General features: G+C 34.8%; 2 pseudogenes; one reads left to right on the top strand and one right to left on the bottom strand.

Moving 5' to 3' along the window:
* Nucleotides 1-2808: 2808 nt before the first annotated feature.
* LOC149062162 (uncharacterized) lies at nt 2809-5979 on the top strand (annotated as a pseudogene).
* Nucleotides 5980-9317: 3338 nt separating this feature from the next.
* On the bottom strand, nt 9318-11748 carry LOC149062161 (uncharacterized; annotated as a pseudogene).
* Between the last annotated feature and the right edge of the window lie 816 nt (nt 11749-12564).

The following is a 12564-nucleotide window of genomic DNA, read 5'->3' as shown; positions in this document are numbered from 1 at the left end:
GTGATTTATCTTAGGTTGTGGCGGTCCTGGACGGATCCCACAAAGATGATTATGGTGGTGTGTTCGAAAAAAAGAACACGTTCGTTTTGATTGCAGATGTGCGGTGGTTGTTTTTATTTTAACGACAAAAGAGGCAACAAAAAAAAACAAAAAAAATATGTGTGATGAGGAAGTCAAGTAATAAAAAAAAAAAACAAGATCACACAATAGAGAGCACGATTGTACGGAGAGGGTATGACACGGGCGAGGACGATCGGTGCGTGGTGTTTGTCACTCAAGCGCGGTCGTAAAAACTAACTTGCTACAACACGGTTCGCGGTACCGGCGGTCGACATCTCCAGGCGCGCTTATCGCGTGTCGGTGTCGACCGCCGTCGATTGGCGGTTGACAGAGAGAATAGACGGCGCGGATTTCCGCGCACAGGCCGTTTGAATTCAAACGGCTATTACGCGGGACCGCGTCATACTCCCCCCCCCAAACCGCCAACGACGGCGGTGTGCCAGCCAGTATCGGTGGTGCGGTGGTGTGGGTGTTGGAGTGTGGTTGTGGTGGACACCTTGTCCGCGGGCACGTTTTCCGGCTGATTACAGCGGACGTGCCCCGGCGGTGTCTGGGGAGAGATTGCCGATGTCGGCTGTGGGCACTTTTCCGGGGTTCCGGCACGTGTTTCCGGCTGGTGATAGCGGACGTGGCCCCGGCGTGTCTACTGCCGCCGAGGTGACGCCGGGAGACTATGGAACGTGTTATCGAACACGGTCTCCATGTCTTCCTCGTCACCAAGGTGCGTGTCCGGCCCGTCCAACAGTTCCGCCTCCTCTTCCGCTGATATTTCCATATCAACGGGTTGTGAGAAGGCGGTGGTCGGTTGCTCCGTGGTCCCGGCTGTTCCGGCAGGTATCACCCGGCGAATGTCGCTGGTCTTTGCAGCCGTATGTGTGTGCGGTATTCGTCTCGCGTTAATCCGGTTATCGTACTGACTAGCTGTGGTTCAGGTAGCCCGGTGTTGATGCGGCGCGCGAGTTGATTTTTTTTAATCACGAATTCCGTCAGTGACTGCGTCGGCGTTTGTCTAACCGATACTATCTCGGCCCGCAGTCGAGATTGTATGTCCGCGTTGTCGAACTTTTCTAAAAATTCGGCGCGGAACTCATCCCAGGTGAGGTCCAGTAACCTGATGGTGTCCCACCATGTACTGGCTGCGCCCTTTAACTGCGGTTCAATAATGTTTGTCCAGCCCGACCTATCTATACGTGACTGGTATAGTATCGATTCCGCCTTATGTATGAACCGCACCGGGTCCTCGGGTGTGGTTCCGTGGAACTCTGGCAGTGAAAATCTCGCTGTACGTACGTCGTCGTACGGTATCAGTATAGACTGCTGCGGTTCATATGTGTGGGTTGGTGTTGGAGCATTGTGATGACACGCCGTATTTTCAAATCGTACTGACCGGTCGGGTGCGTGTTCGGGTCGTTGATAATCCGTGGCACGTGATTCGCGTGTCGCGGTGTAACTTGATCCGTGGTCCGTGGTGGTCGACGTGTTTGTGTGTGTGTGTGTGCCCGCGCGAGTGTTATCGGTCGCCGATGTCTCCGGCGTGCTCCGGTGTTGTCCAGATAACATCGTGCTGTGGAGGCGGGACGGTGATGGTGCCTCCGGTTGTCGTTCCGGTGTTTGTTGAGACATGCCCATCTCCAGGCGTCGCATCGTCTCTGCTATGCGACGCTGGTCGTCACCAAAACGCATCATGCAGCTCTCGAGCATGGCCAGTCGCGACTCCAAACTGTCTGCACGCGTCGGTGTCGTTGTCGGTTGCTGCGCCTCCTGCAGTATGCCGCGGGCCCGCCTTATCAGGTCCGTGGCTTGTTGATTGTTTTGAGTGGGTGGCGGGTTGGTGATGTTCTGCGGCTGGTGGTTGTCCGTGTGGTCGTCCGCTGTGTTCTCGGTTAGTCCGGCGTGGTGCGTCTGACTCGTGTCCGAGTCACTTGCGGCCGCCCTCATGGTCTCCATCGGCTGAAACCGGATGGAGTTGGCCTGCAGATCCATGTCCGCGAAATGCTGGGTCAGCCGGATTTCGAGGGCGTCTTTCGCGCCCCCTTCCGGTAGCCCGCGCTGTTTACATTCGTAGCGGAGCTCCGCAACGGTCAATTCGTTTATGTATTTTCCCGACATCTCGTCCGGCTGTGTTTCCGGTGTTGTTGATGGGGAAAATAGTAAACACACTATACAGCGATTGTTGTTGTTGTTGTGCTGTTGACCGCTTATCGGTGCTATTTCCGTCCGAATGTAGGTCAGTGGGTCTGTTGTCGTTGTGCGCGCCGGGGTGATTACACTAACCGGTTTTCGCAGCGTATGTCGCGGTTGCGCGTGTGTGCGCTGTCCGGTCGACTATCGCGACTACGAATGCGGCGGCAGTTATTTGTATCTCCGTCCCGGGTGATCGCGGATGACGTTGCGGGTGGTGGTGCTTGGCGGTGGTTGTGTGACTTTGTCGCGCTCTAGCGTTCCTACCTATCCTACTCCGTGTGTTTGCGGTGTCGCGCGCGCTGAGATCGGTGCGTCCGTAAGTCGGGCGGCGTGGTCGGTCGGTCGTTACGTGCTTTGTGGTTATGTTACGTAACGCCGGGTTTTTCCGTTACCGCCTGCAAACCACGTTTGCGTCGTATGGGATCGGGGATTTTTCCGCGAGTTGCACAACAGGGAAATGTAATGGGGGTAGTATGGGGTAAGTTAAGATAAACAGTGTTTACTTACCGGTGATTCCTGTACGGGGAGCCAATTTTGTGGCGGTCCTGGACGGATCCCACAAAGATGATTATGGTGGTGTGTTCGAAAAAAAGAACACGTTCGTTTTGATTGCAGATGTGCGGTGGTTGTTTTTATTTTAACGACAAAAGAGGCAACAAAAAAAAACAAAAAAAATATGTGTGATGAGGAAGTCAAGTAATAAAAAAAAAAAACAAGATCACACAATAGAGAGCACGATTGTACGGAGAGGGTATGACACGGGCGAGGACGATCGGTGCGTGGTGTTTGTCACTCAAGCGCGGTCGTAAAAACTAACTTGCTACAACACGGTTCGCGGTACCGGCGGTCGACATCTCCAGGCGCGCTTATCGCGTGTCGGTGTCGACCGCCGTCGATTGGCGGTTGACAGAGAGAATAGACGGCGCGGATTTCCGCGCACAGGCCGTTTGAATTCAAACGGCTATTACGCGGGACCGCGTCAAGGTATGTTAGAGACTTTTGTTAGAGAGAATGCATTTTGCATTATTTTAGAAATACTTATGTTCGTTTAATATCTTTTTATTGATTTAGTTAAAAGCTATATTCTAACATTTGTCAATCATTTAATTTAATATTTTTAAGTTTATTAGGTATGTATTGCTATCATTTTTTATTTTGTTATGACCTTAGGTAAAATGTAGGTAGTCTATTTTCTATCAAAGATTTTGTTTAATAAGTAATATTATATAAATTTAAAATTTACCTGTTTAGTTTTTCATAGTAAATTATGTATTGTTTCACTTAGAAATAAGAATACATTGCATTATTTAACTAAAATTTTTACATTAATTGTTATCAAGAATAATATACTCTACTTATTTGATTTGTTTGGTTTGGTTTTTAAAATCTAAGTATCAAATCAATGGAAATTTGTGCCTAACTATAATTATTAATAATTGTATTTTTTAGATTTTATCACCACAATCTATTGATGTCGAAGGTGATACGTTGAGACCGTTCACCAGTAGTGTCTATCTTCAGCTTGATGAATTACCTGTAAAAAAAGATATTTCATCCGAGGGCACATCTACAGATGTATCAGAAGCTCATCCATCCAACTCAGTAAGTTAAAATTGTAATAAAAGTTATTAAGTATGCAATGTGAAGTTAAATTTTCTATATGCATTTAATCAAGTTAATTTATATCAGATGGTCATTTAAATAATCTTCAATACTTTAAACTCATCCATGATTACTTGACTTTAATTTTAAATTCTAAATTCTAACTTATGAAATTAATGCAAATTAATGCAGACTAGTTAGAAATTCCGATTAACATTCCCATTTTGGCAAGGCTGGGCATTAACGAGTTAATAAGTTAAACGTACGTTAATTTTAACTTATTAACTTAACTTACTAGTTTGCTGTTTTAATTAACTTAACTCATTTCCTTCTATGTTAACTTAAAATTAACTTCTACTTTTTTAATATTACCAATTAAGTTAATTTTGAGTTATTTATTTTTGAATTGTAAAGGTTAAACAATAAAGTAAGCACATTTAAACTAAAATTTAAATCAACCCTGACTCCAGAGTGAAATATAAATATTAAATAGAGTTATAAAATGATACAACCCTACAACAGTTTTTAAATTAACAAAAAATTGTTAACTTAAATTTAAACTTAATTGATAAATTAAAAAAATAAATTAGCTTAACTTTTAATTTAATTGAACAAAAAATTTTTAACTTAACTTAACTGAGTTAAAACAAATCATTAACTTGCCCAGCCTTGCATTTTGGATATTAAAAATGTATACTTTCTAATCAATTTATTATTTTTTTTCCTAGGAGTTATTAGATTTGTTCAAGAGTTCAAACGAAGGTAAAGCTTTATTGGCAACTTACCAACAGAGTGGACTCTTGGATAGTGTTGGCCGCAAACGGTTGTGCAACATAATTATAAACAGAGAATTAAGAGATGATGTTCATAGGCGTGTTTCAACTTCTAGGTTGCATGAATTAGCATTTCAGATAATAACCATATTCCCTAGAGAACATTCAGCCACATATTTTATTCCATATATATCATATGGTCCAGGATTAAAAAGGTCGGCAAAAGGAAAACTTCTCGATTGCCTATACAACCGAAGAAGGGATTATCGAAAATCTGGACTCATCATAACATCATCTAGATATAGATCATCTTCTTTATCTTCTGGTCATTCGTCTCCGATCACAGTACGTTCATTAAATGAGAGAGAAGAATATGATCCAGTAACTGTCGAAGAAAATTTGAAGTGGTTACGTAATTCCAGTGATCCGTGGGATCTTGTGGAAAGACACTGGATTTCTACTACCAATACACGTTTAAAAAAACTTATGTCTAAAGATGGACAGACAATAGCTGAATATATGAGCGAGTATCCATGTTTAAAGAAACCAACAGGTTATTTACTTGTAAGTATGAATCAATTAAATTTATGTTATAACATGTATTCAACTAGTAATTTTTCAGATTTTAAAAGATTTTGATGTTACATATCAAGTGATAAATTATTCCAAAATTTTCCATTATTAAAAAACAGGATTTTTGATTTAGCAAAAGAAAAAATTAAAAAATCTAAAGAGTTGACTTAAAAGGAAGAAAACTAGCTTTTAAAGGAATACATCCAGTTGGGAACTGAAGGTATATAGTAGCTATTAGTTGTACTAAACCTATTAATAACCATCAGATACCAAATAATTTTAAAAGTTATATTTTGTTACTTTACAATAAATTGATTTTTATTTAAATTAAAATATTATATTACATAATAAAAAGTGTACTGTTTTTAGTTTTATACTTAATAGTAATTTTGTATTCTTTACAGAAAACGAAGGAGCTTTGATTGCAGCTTTTTTGTGTCTTCCTTTTCTAATTGGTGTGTCGATTACAAAAGGAAAAAGAACCAAAACTCAATGGAGACCATCAAAAGTGGAAATGAGGGATGGATTTATTACTCACTTGTTCAGTAATGCTGAAATAGAAGAAACTATTTCCAGAAGAAGAGAGAAGTTAGCAGGGTTTGGCAAAACTTTACTACCATTTATTATTATAGTTGGTCCATCTCTAAAAGAAATTTATACATACTTAATTGTAGTTGATAACACTTTCTATCGTTTAAACTCAATAACAGCATCGATTGATTTCTATTATAATTTCTATTATATTATACTATATTTTATTATAACTACGATTAAAGATATTTTTTAATTGTGATGTCTACCCCCGTCTATTCTTCTGAACCACTGTAATAGAAAGTCATTGTATATTTTTCTTTTTTTAGCAACAATTGATAATTTTACGTTCAATAAACGTAAAACTTTTATTTATTTAAAATTCATTTTAACGTTGATAACGTACGCGAGTAGTCTGGAACTGGATATCATAACATTCTAAGCCAAGCCAAGTCATTCCGATTAGGTAAATATTTAATTATTATTTTATTTAACCTTTGCTAACGCGCACGGGGTAAATAATGTTCCCAGACAAGTTTACTATCGCAATATCATCGTTATCGTAAAAGATATCACTTAATGACTTCATATACCTTCCTAAATATAGTTTGTCAATAGTTATCAAATAATTCCACCATTATTTTGTCATTAGTGTCGCCGCTACGGTCAGCCGTTACAGGTGAGACCCGAATCCGGCAATTATTTACCCCACGCGCGTAGTTGTGTTACTGTTTTTGTATTAGTTCGTAGTTCGTATTAGTAGTATTACAGTTTAGTTTTACAGTACGCACGTGTTGTTCGTTATTGCATTAGACATGGATGATTTTGAAAAAAGACGTATTGAGTCCTATTTAGAAGAAACTGATCAAATTATTGAAGTTTGGGGAGGTGAATCTAGTGGTGACGAAAATGTTGTTGAAAATGATAATCGGTCTGACCATGATACCGACTCGGAACAATCTGTCTATGATTTAGAATACGATCATGAACGTGATGAAATAATGGTAAACGAGAATGACTTCGACAACAGTTATAATTAATCAGATGGTGATGTCCCCTTGAGTATGAGAGTTCAATATTTCGTTGGTAAAGAAGGTATCAAATGGTTTCGTAAGAAACCTACTCAAAATATTCGCACTATTCAACAAAATTTAGTGAAAACTAATGAAGCCGCTGCTGGTACCAGTCAGCGAGTTCGAGCATCAGGGAGATGTGCATTTTGTGAAAGGGCCAAAGATAGGAAAACCACTAAAGTTTGTAAAAACTGTGCGAGATTAATTTGTCGTGATCATTTAATAGAAACATGTCCGGATTGTTTTATAGATATGTAATAAAATAACCAATTTAATTTGATAATTTTAGTTTTTGTTAGTTTAAAATTAACATAGTGGATCTAGTTAATGATATTTTCAGCTTCATTTTTTAATATAAATTATATTCTATTTATAAAATATGTATATTATATTAATTGAAATAAAATATATAAAAGTGCACATGTAATGTATCTTTGTTAAGTAAATTATTTTTGTAAATTATGTAAATTTTCAATTGATTTTCATATGGGGTATAAAATTACCCCACGCGCATAGTTACGTTTCTAAAAACCACGCGCCTTATCAAAGGTTAAGGTTCTAGCGAGCTAATTTATAAACAGTTTTATAAATATTCTACGTCACTTATATATTATAGATAATGTAAATTGCTTAAACTAATTTTTTTTTATTTGTATTATTTATACGTAGGGTACCTACATTAAACCTACATAAACGTATTCTATTATAGTAGTGTTTAATACATTATTTTTTTTTACTTTTGGTCAAATTTTGTTAATAAATTAGAGTTTACAGTATATTAATTTTATATTTATATACGATTATTACCAGGGCTAGGATTTGTATGCAATAAAAAATTGTACAATATGCATTTTATTTACCAAAATATGCAAAAAAATGTTTACTTATTTCAAGAAATACATCATTGATTACCAGATTAGGTATCATAAAATACGTATAATTGAGATTAAAAATTATTTATTTATTTTTCGTGTGCAATATTTATTATTTTAGTACTACAATTTATTATTCTCGATCAATAGTATAAGTATGACGTATTTTATACGCTACTATCACACATTTTTTTAAATTTACAAATATTAATGAGATCGGCGAATGTACATAATATAGTATACCTATTATACCATAGGATTTATAAAAATAAAATTTATGTTCGACCATAAAACCAAGTTATACAGTGTTCCCTAAATCGGTTAGGGACACACTGTATACTTTGATCAGTTTAATTATTATCGACTTAAATACATTAATTCGATCATACTAAATATGCAAAAATATGGATTAAGTTCAAAATATGCAAAAAAAAAATGTAAAATAAAAATTGTACTATTTTCATAATAATAATATAAATCGCGGACATTACTCACTTAAATTCCATTTGGACGTAGCAAAAAAACATGCTGTTACATACAAATCATAGCCCTGATTATTACTAATTACTTACTTACTACTGTTATAACTTCTAAATTTTACAGGGTACATTTTTTTGTTATAATAAATAGCGCACCCGGTGGAAGGTCAATTTATTAGTTTTAATATAATGATATTAGATTTAATAATTATATTATAAATTCAAATATCGAAGCATTCGCTTCATTTAAGTCCTTATATAAGGTATATAAAGGTAAATACTATATATTTTAAATCAGTTGCCCTTTTTTTTTTTTGTAAATTTAGTTTTGAAGTTTTGAAAGTATAATATTGCATAATCAATAATATGAAAAAAAACTAAACTAAGTGGTGCTCAGTACAAACTATTATCAAAAGAAAAAAGTGAAATACAAAAAAAAGTATGGAGTTAAACAAAAAAATTGGATTAGTTTTTTACTTCTAATAAACATTTTTTAAATACGAGGTCTGTTCAAAAAGTTCCCGAATTTTTAAATTTTTTATTTATGGTGATTACTTACAAGCTATTGAGACTTATCACCCTCGAAGTATTCTCCCTTTTGGTTAATACACTTTTGCCCACGACGTTTCCATTGTTGAAAGCAATTCTGAAAAGCGGTTTCTGGAATTGCTCGTAACTCCGTTAGCGAATTTTCTTTTATTTCGTCTATCGTAGAAAATCTTTGTCCTTTTAACGGATATTTTAGTTTTGGAAATAAAAAAAAGTCTGCTAGTGCCAAATCGGGAGAATATGGTGGATGAGGAAGCACGGTCATTTGATTTTTCACGCAAAAATCACGAATTAACAGGGAAGTGTGCGCCGGAGCATTGTCGTGATGAAGAAACCATGAGTTTTTTTTCCACACTTCAGGCCTTTTCCTCCGCACTTTTTCTCGAAGACGTTTTAATACTTCTAGATAGTACCATCGGTTAACAGTTTGTCCTGCAGGTAGAAATTCGTGATGAATAACTCCCAGGTTGTCGAAAAAAACTGTTAGCATGACTTTGATGTTTGATCTAACCTGACGAAAAATAGTAAAGTACGAAATATTTTATTTATTTTGCAAAATAGATTTTTTACATTTATAAATTAGACAAATTATATATAAGTAATTATAAAATTGTATTTTAATTATTCCATTTTATTATAAGTTTGTTTTAAAACTTCACGACTGAATCCCGGGTATTGCTTACTATAATCTTGAAAAATCTAAAATAATAAATAATAAATTTTAATAAATTCCTAATTATTCTACGAGCAAAAAAATACTAAAAATTACCTGTAACACGTATTGTTTCTGTTCCTCTTGTTTAGTAAATTTGTCATTGAACTCCTCCATCAATTTCACACCTCTTTCTGCACTATCATTGACAAATTTTAATGTAGCTATAATATCCTTTGCTTCTTTATATTCGGTGGTTATTTCCTATAAACTTGAATCCTTATGTAAAAAGTCCGAAGAAATCCGAAATCTTTGAAAAAACTGTATAGATTTATTTGATATTAATTCAAATGGAAGATCTTTACATACAAAATGTTGAACGCAATCAAATTGTAAAACAATTTTTTTTTGAGAGTCTTTTTCTTGTTCGTCAGCATTGATTTCTTCTTCATTTGTTTCCAATATCCGTTTTGCCATTTAGATTTATTATTATAATCAATGCGATCATCAAATAAAGAAAATACTGCACATTCATCATTTAAGTACCACAAATGGTTGATACATTTTTTTATTGCTACTTCGCCTATTTTTCTATTATGTTTTGTATAATAAACTAATTTTTTTTAAAAAATTATATCATTGAGTGGAGCTGTTATTGGATCGGGAGCACATATCCATGCCTCTAAATAACATTTTACAATAAAACAACATATTTCTTGTAAATTTTTTTTTTCAACTATCGAGAGCTTCAACTGCTGATAGAATAACAACATTTTAAAACAATATATATCTTTTGCCATCCATCGAGCTAAATGGTAAGCACCAGTTGGTCGAAAATGTATACCTCGTGGAGGTGTTTTCCCCAAAAATATCATAATAAGTTCTATAAATTCTTTATAGTCATCTCTTGGATATTTATCTTCCATTGTTTTTGTACGAAATAATAAAACATCTTCTACTACATATTTTAATTCTTCAAATATTTCTGGGTGCGACGTCCATGTATGGAAATTACGTAAATCTAAATTCAACCAGTTATTTTTAAATCGTTTAAACAAAGGAATATCAGGTCCAGACAAAACACATAGTTTTGATGTAACAAAAACAGCTTGTAAAACGATTTCAAAAATATGGTGACGACAAGCAAAAAATAGAATATTTCGGTTTAACTTTTGTTCAAGAAGAATGCATGCACCATTTAGACGGTCACTATTTGATGCAGTAGTGTCAAATACAAAAGCTTCTACTTTATCTAATAGACACCAATCGTTTAAAGTATTATATACAGCTGAATATATTTCATTCCCTTTCCCAGATGATAATTGTGGAACTCCTAATAATTGTTCGACATTTGGAGCTGTAATAATCACAGGAAGACGATCTACTGTGTCCCTTCCTGTTAAGCCGGGTAGTAATTTTGAATCCCAATGCACAACGCAATATTGATGATTTATATTAAAAAATCAGATTTTATAGTTTCAGATATTTTTTCATGACATTTTTATCGAGCTCTTTTAATTGAAGATCTATTAATTATGTACTTACTAGTATTGACATTAAACGATTCAGCTGCGGCTGTAAGTAAATGCACAGCATCTCTGTCACTTATTTTGCATTTGTCTAATTCAGCCGATAAGCGGTGGTTTATAATTTCTTTTTTTGCTCGCTTGATTTTTGATGGGCCAGGACTTTCCAAATTCATAATTTCCTCTTCATCAGTTAAGTTTTCATCTGATACATAGTCCATAGACATAACTGTAACATAAAAAGTTCTTAGAAAAACTGTTTTTGAAAGTCATTATTTAAATTTATTAATTTACATTAATTTTAAAAATATAATTATAAAATAAAATTAATATATAAACTACCTGTTGATGTCGACGCAATTTCGTGTTTTTCTTTCTGTTTGGCCTTTTGTTTTTCTAAAGACAATTTTCGAAATTCAAGACTGGTTAATTTTGAGTCTTTACCCATCATGCATCCGTGACGTCCTTTTTCACTTTGTTTTATTAAAAATAGCTTATCATCGTGAATTTTTATAATATTTAATGCATTACTATGCGCAATGTCAAATAAGTCATCTAAATTGTCTTCAAATGTATTCATATTTTTTTTTTTGTGTATCCGTTTTTCTATTTTTATTTTTATCTAATTGCTTCCATTCCTCATAGAGTTTTTAATTTTTGTTACGCAATTTGATCAATCTTGAATAGGTATAAGTGCTTTTATCCAAAAAATTTGACATTCATCAAACATAAGACTAGCGCTATCGTGTAATGTTAGTTTGACTGTACGCATATTGTAAAAGAGAACGCTCAAAATATCTCTTTTTGATGGAAGCTTACTACCGGTTATTTGATTTTTCATAACACCGACCAAAAAAATTAACTGTCTTGGCATAATTAAATATGTAAATTAAAATGTATACTAAATGTAAAACAATATTAAACAATAGTTTAGAATAACACTACTATAATCACTATACGGAAAATTAAACATGTAGGCTAATTTCATTTAGGTAAAAGGTATTTAATAACAGCGATATTGATGACGATAAAGTAAGTAAAGTGGTTTGGTCATAAATCGTTTTCAACACATAGGTATCGCAAACAAATATCTTTATTACTGAAAATGATAACAAATCTACTACCTAATACCTATATTTTCTATCGATTTGCTAGAGATAATTATTTCCGAAATTATTATTACAATATTATATAATCCAAATATTATTACAATACAATGGTCACTTCACTGCAAATTTCGCAATCACCTAATTTTATTATATTTTTAATATTTTATCAAATACACTTGAATAAATGTAAAAAATCTATTTTACAAAATAAATAAAATATTTCGTACTTTACTATTTTCCTTGGAAAATAACAGACTTACCACAAATTTTGTAAATATATTTTTTATGAGGAATACTAAAATAGATAATCAACCCTCTATACATATTTGCGCTAAGTACTACAGTTTATGAGTTAAACTAAAAAAACTACAGAACTACCCTCTATGACAAATTTTCAATCCTCTTGAGGCACGGGAAGGGGGTGAGTCATCATGACCAAATTTAGCCCAAACAACTTACTCATTGTAATGAACAAAATGGCGGTACCTGACTCTAAATTTTGGAAGTTAAAAAATAAGGACCACCCTGATATATATATATTGTGTTTTGTTTTTTTTTTGAGGGGGGGTCCGTGATTATAT

Source organism: Diuraphis noxia, unplaced genomic scaffold (genome assembly GCF_037042655.1).
Source record: "Diuraphis noxia isolate RWA-SAM2 unplaced genomic scaffold, SU_Dnox_SAM2 contig0001, whole genome shotgun sequence".
Lineage (NCBI taxonomy): Eukaryota > Metazoa > Arthropoda > Insecta > Hemiptera > Aphididae > Diuraphis > Diuraphis noxia.
Note: the sequence above shows the minus strand (reverse complement) of the source record. Positions and strands in the feature narration are given on the sequence as shown.